The following is a 13,199-nucleotide window of genomic DNA, read 5'->3' on the forward strand; positions in this document are numbered from 1 at the left end:
TGTCAAAAGAATAGCTGATTACATCATGAATAGGTCCCTTTGAAGTTACAGGATTATTTCCAAAACCTGAAATGTGTGCAGGCTTCTGTTGAGGGACAAGGGAATATCTCAAGCCATTTATTTCTGGATCGAAACTCTCAGTACTCGTGTCTCAAATGTTTCGGGAACCTCCAGTTACGATACATCTAAATGCTGTTTCAGCTTGGAGAAATGGAAAGCGTGTTTTTTTTTCTTCTTTTTCTTCTAGGTAGGTGGCCAACAATAGGTTGTTGCAGATTTTGGCCTAGGCCAGTGGATTTCAACCTATTCTTATTTAAATAGGTGACTTAAGTTAATTAGTAGAGTACTCTGTGATCTGAGTTGGGTGTGTCAAATAAGGGAAATAAGCAGAACGTGAAGGGTATGCTTCTGAAGTAGTTTGTGGATTCAAGTTTTAAGCATATGTCTGACTCACAGAGACATCAGAGCAAAAGAGGCCACTGACTATTCTGGTGGGACTCACAACCAGGGAATTTCTCCATTCGCATCCTAGAAGTCCAAAGTTGTATCCATTGTACCATAAAATGACACACTTCAGGGAAGTATTGCATGCGCAGCACTTCTTAGTTTTTCCAGTTTTGTGCAGGTAAACACAGTTCGTCATGCAAAGACTTTCATATGTGAAAAGGTTAAGCACTCCCATATCCTGTGCCAAAGGCACTACTGGGATTTGAACCCAGGATCTTCTGTTTACGAGACAGGCGCTTTGACCAGCTAAGCCACAGCGCCAGATACTGTGAAATTTGTTGGTAAAACAAGTCTAAAAGAGGTACCACATCAGGAAAACAGCTGATCACGTCATGAACGAGGTCCCTTAGAGGTAAGAGGATTGTTTCCAAAACATCTGAGCAATAGAGGGTATGCACGAATCTGGTGGGACTCGAACCAACAACCTTTGAATATCTCCATTCACAATCTAGAAGTCCAATGCGCTATCCATTGCGCCACAGAGCCACAAAAGACAAACTTTAAGACGCTATTGCATGCACATCACTTCTTAGATTTCCACATTTTGTGCAGATGCACACTGTTCAGCATGCAAAGATTTACATATGTAAAAGATTAAGTGAGTGGTGCCCACATCCTGTGGCATAGGCACTGCTGGGATTCGAACCCAGGATCTCCTGTTTACAAGACAGGCGCTTTGACCAACTAAGCCACAGCGCCACTTGCTGAACCTTCTACAATGTGTTGGCATAAAAAGTCTAAAAGAGGTAGCAGGTCAGGAAAATAGCTGATTACATCATGAAAGAGGTTAGGGGATTATTTCCAAAACCCGAGGGGCATGCAGGGCTCTGTTGAAGAAAGAGGGAATATCTGAAACTCTCAATACTTGTGTCTGAAATGTTTTTGGAACCTCCAGTTACAATACATCTAAATTCTGTCTCAGCTGGGAGAAATGGAAAGCAATCTCTGCTATGCTTTCAGCTGATCTGAAAGACAAAATCCAGAAAGATTTTCATGAATTATATATTCATATTTGTAAAGACTGTTTTGAATACATCCAGAGGCTGAATCTCAACAGTAGGAAGTAGCAGATTCTGGCCTAAGCCAGTGGTTTTCAAACCATTCTCGAAACCTCCCAGACGCTATACATTTTCGTTATCTTCTTTATTTCAACAGAGTTAATTGAGCTACTTAGTAGAGTACTCAATGATCTGACGTGGGTGTGTCCAATAAGGGAGATGAGCAGAATGTGAAGGGTAGGCTTCTGAAGTAGTTTGTGGACCCCAGTTTTAAACATATGTCTGACTCACAGAGACATCAGAGCTAAAGAGGCCACTGACTATTCTGGTGGGACTCACAACCAGGGAATTTCTCCATTCGCATCCTAGAAGTCCAAAGTTCTATCCATTGTACCATAAAATGACACACTTCAGGGAAGTGTTGCATGCGCAGCACTTCTTAGTTTTTCCAGTTTTGTGCAGGTAAACACAGTTCGTCATGCAAAGACTTTCATATGTGAAAAGGTTAAGCACTCCCATATCCTGTGCCAAAGGCACTGCTGGGATTTGAACCCAGGATCTCCTGTTTACGAGAAAGGCGCTTTGACCAGCTAAGCCACAGATCAGTGAAACTTGTTGGTAAAACAAGTCTAAAAGAGGTAGCACATCAGGAAAACAGCTGATCACGTCATGAAAGAGGTCCCTTAGAGGTAAGAGGATTGTTTCCAAAACACGAGGGCCTTTCACGCCTCAAGGGAATGTCTGAACTCATTTAATTTTGGCTCTACACTCTCGATAGTCATGCCTAAAATGTTTCCTGAGCCTTCTTCTGATATGAAATGGCAAAATCCAGAAAGTTATCCATGTATTATTCTTCATATATGTAAAGACTTTGTTTGTACAAATATCCATAGGCTTGACCATATCAATAGGTAGTAGCAGATTTCAGGCCTAAGCCAGGAGCTTGCAAACCATTCTTGAAGCGCATCTGCACCACATATATATATATATTTTTTATTATCTCTCTCATTTAATACAGGTGAATCAAATAATTGATTGATAAGTAACGTACTCGACGATCTGACTTGGGTGTGCTCAATAAGGAAAAGAAGAAAAATGTGTTGTGTAGGCTTCTGAAAAAGTTGGAAAACCCCAGCTTTAAGCAAATGTCAGTCAGGTAAAGACGTCTGTGCAAAGGGACACCATTCGTGACTCTGGTGGGACCCAAAAAACGACAACCTTTTTAAAACCTTCATTTGCAACCGAGAAGTCCAGATTGTCTTTCCTGCCAAGACTTTCACGTCAGAGAAGGTTAAATGACTACTCTTAGAAGCCACAGATTAGGCACTGCTGGGATTCGAACCCAGGATCTCCTGTTTACTAGACAGGTGCTTTGACCAACTAAGCCACAGCGCCAGTTACTGTCATTGGTTCGATGCTTTTGTATACAAAGTCTAAAAGAGGTAGCATGTCAGGAGAATAGCTGATTACATCATGAATAGGTCCCTTTGAAGTTACAGGATTATTTCCAAAACCTGAAATGTGTGCAGGCTTCTGTTGAGGGACAAGGGAATATCTCAAGCCATTTATTTCTGGATCGAAACTCTCAGTACTCGTGTCTCAAATGTTTCGGGAACCTCCAGTTACGATACATCTAAATGCTGTTTCAGCTTGGAGAAATGGAAAGCGTGTTTTTTTTTTCTTCTTTTTCTTCTACGTAGGTGGCCAACAATAGGTTGTTGCAGATTTTGGCCTAGGCCAGTGGATTTCAACCTATTCTTATTTAAATAGGTGATTTAAGTTAATTAGTAGAGTACTCTGTGATCTGAGTTGGGTGTGTCCAATAAGGGAAATAAGCAGAACGTGAAGGGTATGCTTCTGAAGTAGTTTGTGGATTCAAGTTTTAAGCATATGTCTGATTCTGGCCTAAGCCAGTGGTTTTCAAACCATTCTCGAAACCTCCCAGACGCTATAAATTTTCGTTATCTTCTTTATTTCAACAGAGTTAATTGAGCTACTTAGTAGAGTACTCAATGATCTGACGTGGGTGTGTCCAATAAGGGAGATGAGCAGAATGTGAAGGGTAGGCTTCTGAAGTAGTTTGTGGACCCCAGTTTTAAACATATGTCTGACTCACAGAGACATCAGAGCTAAAGAGGCCACTGACTATTCTGGTGGGACTCACAACCAGGGAATTTCTCCATTCGCATCCTAGAAGTCCAAAGTTCTATCCATTGTACCATAAAATGACACACTTCAGGGAAGTGTTGCATGCGCAGCACTTCTTAGTTTTTCCAGTTTTGTGCAGGTAAACACAGTTCGTCATGCAAAGACTTTCATATGTGAAAAGGTTAAGCACTCCCATATCCTGTGCCAAAGGCACTGCTGGGATTTGGACCCAGGATCTCCTGTTTACGAGACAGGCGCTTTGACCAGCTAAGCCACAGCGCCAGATACTGTGAAATTTGTTGGTAAAACAAGTCTAAAAGAGGTACCACATCAGGAAAACAGCTGATCACGTCATGAACGAGGTCCCTTAGAGGTAAGAGGATTGTTTCCAAAACACGAGGGCCTTTCACGCCTCAAGGGAATGTCTGAACTCATTTAATTTTGGCTCTACACTCTCGATAGTCATGCCTAAAATGTTTCCTGAGCCTTCTTCTGATATGAAAGGGCAAAATCCAGAAAGATATCCATGTATTATTCTTCATATATGTAAAGACTTTGTTTGTACAAATATCCATAGGCTTGACCATATCAATCGGTAGTAGCAGATTTCAGGCCTAAGCCAGGAACTTGCAAACCATTCTTGAAGCGCATCTGCACCACATATATATATTTGTTTTATTATCTCTCTCATTTAATACAGGTGAATCAAATAATTGATTGATAAGTAACGTACTGGACGATCTGACTTGGGTGTGCTCAATAAGGAAAAGAAGAAAAATGTGCTGTGTAGGCTTCTGAAAAAGTTGGAAAACCCCAGCTTTAAGCAAATGTCAGTCTGGTAAAGACGTCTGTGCAAAGGGACACCATTCATGACTCTGGTGGGACCCAAAAAACGGGACACTTTTTAAAACCTTCATTTGCAACCGAAAAGACCAGATTGTCTTTCCTGCCAAGACTTTCACATCAGAGATGATTGAATGACTACTCTTAGAAGCCACAGATAAGACAGTGCTGGGATTCGAACCCAGGATCTCCTGTTTACTAGACAGGCGCTTTAACCAACTAAGCCACAGCGCCAGTTACTGTCACTGGTTCGATGCTTTTGTATACAAAGTCTAAAAGAGGTAGCATGTCAGGAGAATAGCTGATTACATCATGAATAGGTCCCTTTGAAGTTACAGGATTATTTCCAAAACCTGAAAGGTGTGCAGGCTTCTGTTGAGGGAAAAGGGAATATCTCAAGCCATTTATTTCTGGATAGAAACTCTCAGTACTCGTGTCTCAAATGTTTCGGGAACCTCCAGTTACGATACATCTAAATGCTGTTCCAGCTTGGAGAAATGGAAAGCGTGTTTTTTTTTTCTTCTTTTTTTTCTAGGTAGGTGGCCAACAATAGGTTGTTGCAGATTTTGGCCTAGACCAGTGGATTTCAACCTATTCTTATTTAAATAGGTGACTTAAGTTAATTAGTAGAGTACTCTGTGATCTGAGTTGGGTGTGTCCAATAAGGGAAATAAGCAGAACGTGAAGGGTATGCTTCTGAAGTAGTTTGTGGATTCAACTTTTAAGCATATGCCTGTCCAACACAAAGACATCTGAGCAATAGAGGGTATGCACGACTCTGGTGGGACTCGAACCCACAACCTTTGAATACCTCCATTCACAATCTAGAAGTCCAATGCGCTATCCATTGCGCCACAGAGCCACAAAAGACAAGCTTTAAGACGCTATTGGATCCACATCACTTCTTAGATTTCCTCATTTTGTGCAGATGCACACTGTTCAGCATGCAAAGATTTACATATGTAAAAGATTAAGTGAGCGGTGCCCACATCCTGTGGCATAGGCACTGCTGGGATTCGAATCCATGATCTCCTGTTTACTAGACAGGCGCTTTGACCAACTAAGCAACAGCGCCAGTTACTGTCGCTGGTTCGATGCTTTTGTATACAAAGTCTAAAAGAGGTAGCATGTCAGGAGAATAGCTGATTACATCATGAATAGGTCCCTTTGAAGTTACAGGATTATTTCCAAAACCTGAAAGGTGTGCAGGCTTCTGTTGAGGGATAAGGGTGTTGTGAACTTTTTCTTTGTAGAAAAGTTAGAAGCTCAGACCAGGAGACGGTGGAAGTTTTCCAAGCAGAAGTTCTTTATTGCTTGTCGGTAGCTGCAGTCATTCCAACATCGTCTAAATTAAAGTAACTTTACATGGTATATTATAGGCATTTTAAGAGGAGGGACTTCTGGAGGTGGAGATAAATTCAAACAAAGCATGCAAATGTAGTACGAACACACCCTACTCTGAGGGCATTACCAATCCAATGGAATCAGGATAACTATTCAAATGCTGATAGTGGCCAGGAACTCTGGTTCCAAGAGCCATCCCAGAGCCATTAAAGAAAGTCTCAGTGATCAGACTCATTTAACTTACAATGGAGAAAACAGGATTTGCCAGATTCTCTTTCTGGAAACTGTTTCACAGCTGATATCATTTACCATCCTAACCTGAAATGCTAACTTCAACAAACAGAACTTTCTCAGTTTATATATGATAGTATTAGAAGTTAGATTAAACCTTTTAATAAACTTGTATTCCTTCAATTCCCCCTTTGGGAGTTTTAAATTACTCCCACACTATATACAAATTTAAACAATTTAAAATTCATTCTTGCAACTTGTGATAGTTACAGGCACATAAGGCATGTTCTGTGTTTGTTTTTCTGTAATTGCATGTTGACACATAAACAAAACATGCAATTAGGGTCCGTGAGTCTTTTCTGGTTGGAACTGTGATTTTCTCGTGATCAATCAAGTTTCTGAACCATGAAGAATTATCTTCAGTCATCTTGGTGTAATTTTGCTGAAAGATCAAGAATGTCTTGTTGGACCACCATGTTTGTGCAAAAGTGAGTCCTGGAATGCAGTCATCTTCGGATGTGACATGCACACTTTCTTTCCAGCAAACAAGGCATTTGTGACATATTCATCAGCTCTAAGAATATGTTGTTTCTGGAGTCCGGACTTTGTGCGATCTTCATGATGTGTAGTAGTAGGACAATCTTGATCATGTCGATGTATTACTGAAGGTTTCGTAGTCTCTGCGTTGTGTATTTATTTTTTCTTTTTATTTTCTCTATCCTTTTGTGATAGTTGGCTCGGGAGTGGGTCTAGTTGTTTCTTGAGGTTATGTCTTCATACGCAGACGAGGAGGTCGGTGCATATGGGTCTCGGTTCAGCCATCAAGTGTTATCTGCACAGAGGAAGAGAGAAAACAAAAGACAGGAGAGCAGTATTTGTTCAAACACTAGGGTTGTAAACTTTTCCGAGTCTGCTATTGTTGTTCCTTCTTCCCTATTTCTTAATTATGACACCTAAAGAACGCAGTGAGATGAGGATGGATTAATGGATGGGAAGGCCTATGAGGGATTCTTCACCGAAGGGTTGGCCCTCCGACGCCTGTTGCAATCGGTTCTTTCCTCGGCTCCCCACTGGTTCGTGTCCTATGCTATCCCTGTTGGAGCAGGAACAACCTTACAGTGTGACACATGAGTCCAGGTTTTCTTTCCCTGACATAATACTGCAGCAGCTGTAATCAACATCACTTGATATGGTCCGTGCCACTTAGGCTCTAATGGCTTGTTTTTGAATGACTTTATCATAACCCATTGACCTGGGATGATAGTGTGTCCACCTTCTGGTGGAGTCTGCCAACACGACTCAACTCTCTCTCTGGCACTCTGTACTGCCTTTGTGAGGTTTTCACAGTAAGTGATCAGGGCATCTGAGGCAATGTGTACATCAGCATTTCTAAGATCAATCACACCTGGCATCTGCATTGGGCGTCCAGTAATAATCTCATGAGGGCTCAGTCCTACTGATCTGTTAGGTGAGGCTCTTATACTACACAGTACTGCTGGCAACGCTTCAACCCATGGTACTCCTTCCGGATGCATTTTGCTTAGCCTGATTTTGATTGTTCTGTTTGCACGTTCAACCTGACACCAAAATCATGAATTACCACAAAAGCATATCTGGAATCTGTGTAGATATTAGCAACCGATCCTGAAGCTAGCGTGCATGCTCTTGTTAGGGCTACTAGTTCTGCAGCTTGAGCTGAAAAATGATCTGGAAGACGTCCTGAAGCTAACACTTCCGTGGTGGACGTTACTGCATAACCTGCTCGTCTGTTACCTTTTTCTTTTACTTCACTCATAGGTGTATATGTAAGCGTAACACAATCGTGAGTAATTTCTCCTTCATCCTCTAACAAAACTTCAGTCATAGCAGACAGCATACATGAGGACGGATTCGTGACAGGTGCACGCTGTAAGACAATATTTGGCATTATTGTGGACACTGCATGAGGGCTTTTTTTACGTTTACAGTCTGACCTAACACACTTAATGATGAAAGGTCTGTGCTGTAAAATAACATTTAAGGCTGTGAGTCTACTTAACTTGGTGTTCCCCAAAGGAAGGGTGAGACAGTCACTTTCCTTTTGTTCTATTAAACAAAAATAAGTCTTTCATCTTTGTTGGAAGTTACTGGGGAAATTAAGCACTCACAGCCCAAATGGTTAACACATCAACAAGCTGCCCAACGAGTTTAATGACGAGGGGACGGGCTGCTTCAGAGTAGCAAGCAGACTGAGTAGGAGCTGAGTAACATTGTTAACTTGTTTAAAGTTCTTTTTGTTTTTCCTACACTCCTTTCCCCAATGTCCATGTTTACCACAGTAATAACAACTGCTGCCCTCTCTCTTAGGACATTTGCGTTTCTGTTGATTCTCTGTGTTGACCTTAAAGGATGCTGCTGCAATTTTTACTCTTGCCTTGACATCAGAATCTGTTTCCCAGGTAGTTAACCTCTCCAAGTTGTTTTGTATGGTTCTAGTGGACCATGTTAAGTCTAAGAAAGGCAATGCTTTTCTATGTTCTGACAACAGACCATCAAACCATGTGCGAACTAGGGGACCATTATCTTCTAACACCTTCTCTGAAGTGTCAGCTATACCACTGTACGCTGCTGCTGACTGGCAAAATCTTTGAGTGTACTCACTAACAGTTTCACCCTTCTTCTGTAAACAACTAGTGATCTTCGACCAGTCAATTTTGGGTCCAACAATGTTCTTCAACGCTTTCAGAACTCCCTCTCTCAATTCATCTTTTCTGGCATGTTGTAGTTCAGAAGTAACAGCAGACTCAAAACTGTTGAATTCAGATTCAGTTAGAATTTGTGACATCAGCTGTGTGACTTCTGCCAACGACATGTCGTAAAGACGCATTTTACTGATCAATGCCCTTCTAAATTCAGAAAAATCTGTGCGTACTGAAGGTAAGCTTTGGGATAGTCTTTCTATGTCTCTAGGTCCGAGTGCTTTGGCAACAGTTTGGTTTTGGACAACAGAAGAGTTGGGAGGAACACTTTTAGTTCCCTCAATTCCCTGAGATCTTCTTGCAACACATACCTTTACTGAATCTACAGGCTTATCAGTCAGGATAAGTTTCATCTGACTGTTGGTCTTCTGAGTCACATTTGGTTGAGGCCTTGTTATGGCCCACCTTAGTGTGCATTTGTTTGTTCTGTTCTTTTAATTTATCAATACACCTAGTTTGTTCTTGTGCAATGGATAAGCTATATTCTCTATGGCAACAGATTATGCCTTTCATGTTTTTCTTTCTGATACATGCACCTAACCCCTTCTTGCATTCTTCAATAGACCAAACTTTGTCTGGATCAATACCAAATTTCTTTGTCAAATCCAATCTAACTGACTCAGTCATTATCGAATCCATTTTCTCTCCTAACAATGACTTGAACTCACTGTCTGTCCATAAAGGGCTAGCTAGTCAATTTTTCTCAGTTGATGGAACTAGCCTAGCATTTCTTCTAACCATTTTGTGGATTTCTTTTGTTACCACACAATCAAAAAATAAACTTCTCTGATCAACAGAGGGTATACTTGTTAACACAGATCAAATCTTGTTAAACTTCCTTGTTACCAACACATCACAAACTATTAGCATGTTATGCTAATCTTCCCTAAAAGAAAAATGCAAAGGATCTTTCACCTTCTTAACTTTTAGAGGATAAAACAAACAAAAACACTAAATCTTCTCTGATCAAAAGAGGCTACACTCGATAACACAGTTAACCTTCCTTACCCAGAGCAAAGGGTAACACAGAAAATATTAGCACGTTACGCTAATCTTCTCTAAAAGGAAATGCAAAGGATCTTTCACCTTCCTAACTTTAAGAGGATAAACACATCCCTGTTCGAACAGAGGTTCACCAATATTGACACGTAATGTTAACCTTCCCTAACTTTAGAGGATACCTTCTCTAGCAATGTAGAGGCTATACTTTCATCTTTAAAATAAACTTTTAAAGGGTAACTTTGTTAGCCAGACACTGCAGCTGTCTGATAACTGTTCTCTGACGGCGCAGAGATTTGTACTGGTCTTCAGTGGTTCTTTGAATAGAGTGAAACTCACCAAATCGTTGTTTGTACGGAAAGGATTCCGTCTGGAACTCAGCCAAAAAAAGTTTGTTCTTTGTTGAGCTTTGAAGTTTCAGGAGTCAGTTCTGGAACTCAGTCTTTGTTGAGTGGAGATTTCAGTTCTGGAACTCAGTCTTTGTTGAGTGGAGATTTCAGTTCTGGAACTCAGTCTTTGTTGAGTGGAGATTTCAGTTCTGGAACTCAGTCTTTGTTGAGTGGAGATTTCAGTTCTGTATTCAGGTAAGATTCTCTCTAGAATGCAGTCAGATCTTTGAGCTTGAATTCCAATCTGGATTCAGGTGAAGTTAATTCTATCCGGGTCACGGCACCATCTGTAGTGATCTTTTTCTTTGTAGAAAAGTTAGAAGCTCAGACCAGGAGAGGGTGGAAGTTTTGCAAGCAGAAGTTCTTTATTGCTTGTCGGTAGCTGCAGTCATTCCAACATCGTCTAAATTAAAGTAACTTTACATGGTATATTATAGGCATTTTAAGAGGAGGGACTTCTGGAGGTGGAGATAAATTCAAACAAAGCATGCAAATGTTGTCATGGATACCCGAATAGAGAACAGGAAGCAAATGCGAGTAACAACTTTTATTATAATAATAAGTGCACAGTCACGGGACAAATGGTGGAAACAGTACAAGCCGATGGTGGTGGGTGACGCAGGGACTTCAATGGTCAGGTCCGTGAAGAAGTGCAGAGACGAGAAGACAGTGAGACGACAATAATCCACAAGACGATGAGTAATCCACAGAACAACGGGCAACAGGAACACGAGGCAGGAACACGAGGCAGGAACACGAAGACTGGGTCACCAACACCGACAACATCAAACACGAGACTAGAAGGGACAGTGAATGTGTCTACCGTGACAGTACCCCTCCTCCTAAGAACGCCTCCTGGCGTTCCCAGGCTCCCCTACCTGTCGATTGTAATCATCGATAAGGGAGTGATCCAGGATGTCTCTGGCAGGCACCCAACTTCTCTCCTCCGGACCGTAACCTTCCCAGTCCACCAAGTACTGAAATCCGCGTCCCCTCCGCCTAGAGTCCAGAATGCGGTTAACCGAATATGTGGTCTCCCCATCTACGAGTCGCGGCGGGGGAGGAACCGGGGTAGGCGGATTAATGTGAGAATGAAACACGGGTTTGATCTTTGAAACATGAAAAACGGAATGGACCCTCCTGTACGCAGGGGGTAACTTGAGGCGGACTGCCACCGGACTAATGATCTTGGTGACAGGAAATGGGCCGATAAATTTGGGTGCAAGTTTATTAGAGACGGTGCGAAGAGGAATGTTCCTGGTTGAAAGCCACACTTTTTGACCAACGACGTATACGGGAGGCCTTGACCTGTGGCGATCGGCCTTGGCCTTGGTGCGCGCCCCCACCTGGAGTAGAGTCTCACGGGCTCTAGTCCAAGTGCGGTGACACCTCTGGACGAAGGCGTGAGCGGAGGGGACCGCAACCTCGGATTCCAGACTGGGAAAAATAGGTGGCTGGTAACCTACACTACATTCAAACGGGGATAGGCCCATGGCCGACACCGGTAACGTGTTGTGTGCGTACTCCACCATAGACAGTTGTTGGCTCCAAGAGGAAGGGTTCTTGGAGACCAAACATCGTAACATCCTCTCCAAATCTTGGTTGGCTCTTTCGGTCTGGCCATTGCTCTGGGGATGGAACCCTGAGGACAGACTAACCGTCGCCCCCAGTAACCTACAAAACTCTCGCCAAAATTTGGACACAAACTGGGGTCCTTTGTCGGAGACCACGTCTCTAGGGAGGCCATGTAACCGAAAGACGTGGTCCACGATCGTCACCGCTGTCTCCTTGGCTGAGGGTAATTTGGGCAAGGGAATAAAATGGGCCGCCTTCGAGAATCGGTCCACCACAGTCAAAACTACTGTGTTACCCTGGGAGGGTGGGAGGGCGGTGATAAAATCTAGAGCGATATGGGACCAGGGTCTCGAAGGAACCGGCAGCGACTGAAGTAACCCGTCTGGAGGTCGATTGGAAGTCTTACCAGTGGCACAGACCGAACAAGCCAAAACAAAATCGTGAATGTCCGAGCCATAAGTGGCCACCAGAACCGTTGCTTGACTAAAAAGCTAGTGCGATTGACTCCTGGATGGCAAGCCACGTTGGAGCTATGACCCCACTGGATGACGTCCGACCGTAATCCCTCCGGCACAAATAAACGATTCGGTGGGCAACCGGGCGGAGGCGTTACCCCTTCTAAGGCCTTCTCGACTCTCGATTCGACCTCCCATGTGAGTGTGGAAACAAATAGGGTTTCGGGTAAAATGCACTCGGGAGTGGACGGGCGTTCGGAAAAATCAAATATACGAGATAAAGCGTCGGGCTTGATGTTCTTGGAACCCGGACGGTATGAGAGGGAAAAATCAAAACGACCGAAAAAAAGTGCCCACCGAGCCTGCCTGGAGTTCAATCTTTTGGCGGTCCTAATGTATTCTAGGTTCTTGTGATCGGTCCAGACGATAAAAGGTACCCCCGACCCTTCTAACCAGTGGCGCCATTCCTCCAACGCTAACTTGACTGCCAACAACTCCCTGTTACCAATGTCGTAATTACGTTCAGCTGGGGATAGACGATGGGACAAAAATGCGCAGGGATGCATCTTGTCGTCTGTGGAAGAGCGTTGGGATAACACTGCACCTACTCCCACCTCTGACGCATCGACCTCCACCACGAACTGACGTGAAGAGTCAGGGGCGACAAGGATGGGGGCCGAAACGAAGCGGCCTTTAAGTTTGGCAAACACAGCCTCGGCTGTGTCTGACCACCTGAACGTAGTTCTGGGGGAGGTCAAGGCAGTCAGAGGTGCGACTAGTTGGCTGAAGTTGCGAATAAAACGCCGGTAGAAATTGGCGAACCCCAGAAACCTCTGCAGGGCCTTGCGGGAGTCTGGGCTTGGCCAATCCACCACAGCCTTAATCTTCTCAGGATCCATCCGCATTCCCTCAGACGAGACGATGTACCCTAGGAAAGGAACAGACTGTGCATGAAAATCGCATTTCTCCGCC

General features: G+C 43.2%; 7 non-coding genes across 7 annotated transcripts; all 7 read right to left on the reverse strand.

Moving 5' to 3' along the window:
• Positions 1–694: 694 nt before the first annotated feature.
• Positions 695–768, reverse strand: trnat-cgu (transfer RNA threonine (anticodon CGU)). The gene has a single exon. It is a non-coding gene; the product is annotated as a tRNA-Thr (tRNA).
• A 364-nt stretch (positions 769–1,132) lies between these two features.
• trnat-ugu (transfer RNA threonine (anticodon UGU)) lies at positions 1,133–1,206 on the reverse strand. Its single transcript has one exon. It is a non-coding gene; the product is annotated as a tRNA-Thr (tRNA).
• Positions 1,207–2,826: 1,620 nt separating this feature from the next.
• Positions 2,827–2,900, reverse strand: trnat-agu (transfer RNA threonine (anticodon AGU)). The gene has a single exon. It is a non-coding gene; the product is annotated as a tRNA-Thr (tRNA).
• Positions 2,901–3,861: 961 nt separating this feature from the next.
• On the reverse strand, positions 3,862–3,935 carry trnat-cgu (transfer RNA threonine (anticodon CGU)). Its single transcript has one exon. It is a non-coding gene; the product is annotated as a tRNA-Thr (tRNA).
• A 721-nt stretch (positions 3,936–4,656) lies between these two features.
• Positions 4,657–4,730, reverse strand: trnat-agu (transfer RNA threonine (anticodon AGU)). Its single transcript has one exon. It is a non-coding gene; the product is annotated as a tRNA-Thr (tRNA).
• Positions 4,731–5,269: 539 nt separating this feature from the next.
• On the reverse strand, positions 5,270–5,358 carry trnar-ucu (transfer RNA arginine (anticodon UCU)). Its single transcript is given in 2 exon segments — positions 5,270–5,305; positions 5,322–5,358. It is a non-coding gene; the product is annotated as a tRNA-Arg (tRNA).
• Positions 5,359–5,497: 139 nt separating this feature from the next.
• trnat-agu (transfer RNA threonine (anticodon AGU)) lies at positions 5,498–5,571 on the reverse strand. Its single transcript has one exon. It is a non-coding gene; the product is annotated as a tRNA-Thr (tRNA).
• Between the last annotated feature and the right edge of the window lie 7,628 nt (positions 5,572–13,199).

The sequence above is a fragment of the Siphateles boraxobius genome, unplaced genomic scaffold, assembly GCF_051911475.1.
Source record: "Siphateles boraxobius isolate OS27281-9 unplaced genomic scaffold, OSU_SipBor_1 63, whole genome shotgun sequence".
Classification (NCBI taxonomy): domain Eukaryota; kingdom Metazoa; phylum Chordata; class Actinopteri; order Cypriniformes; family Leuciscidae; genus Siphateles; species Siphateles boraxobius.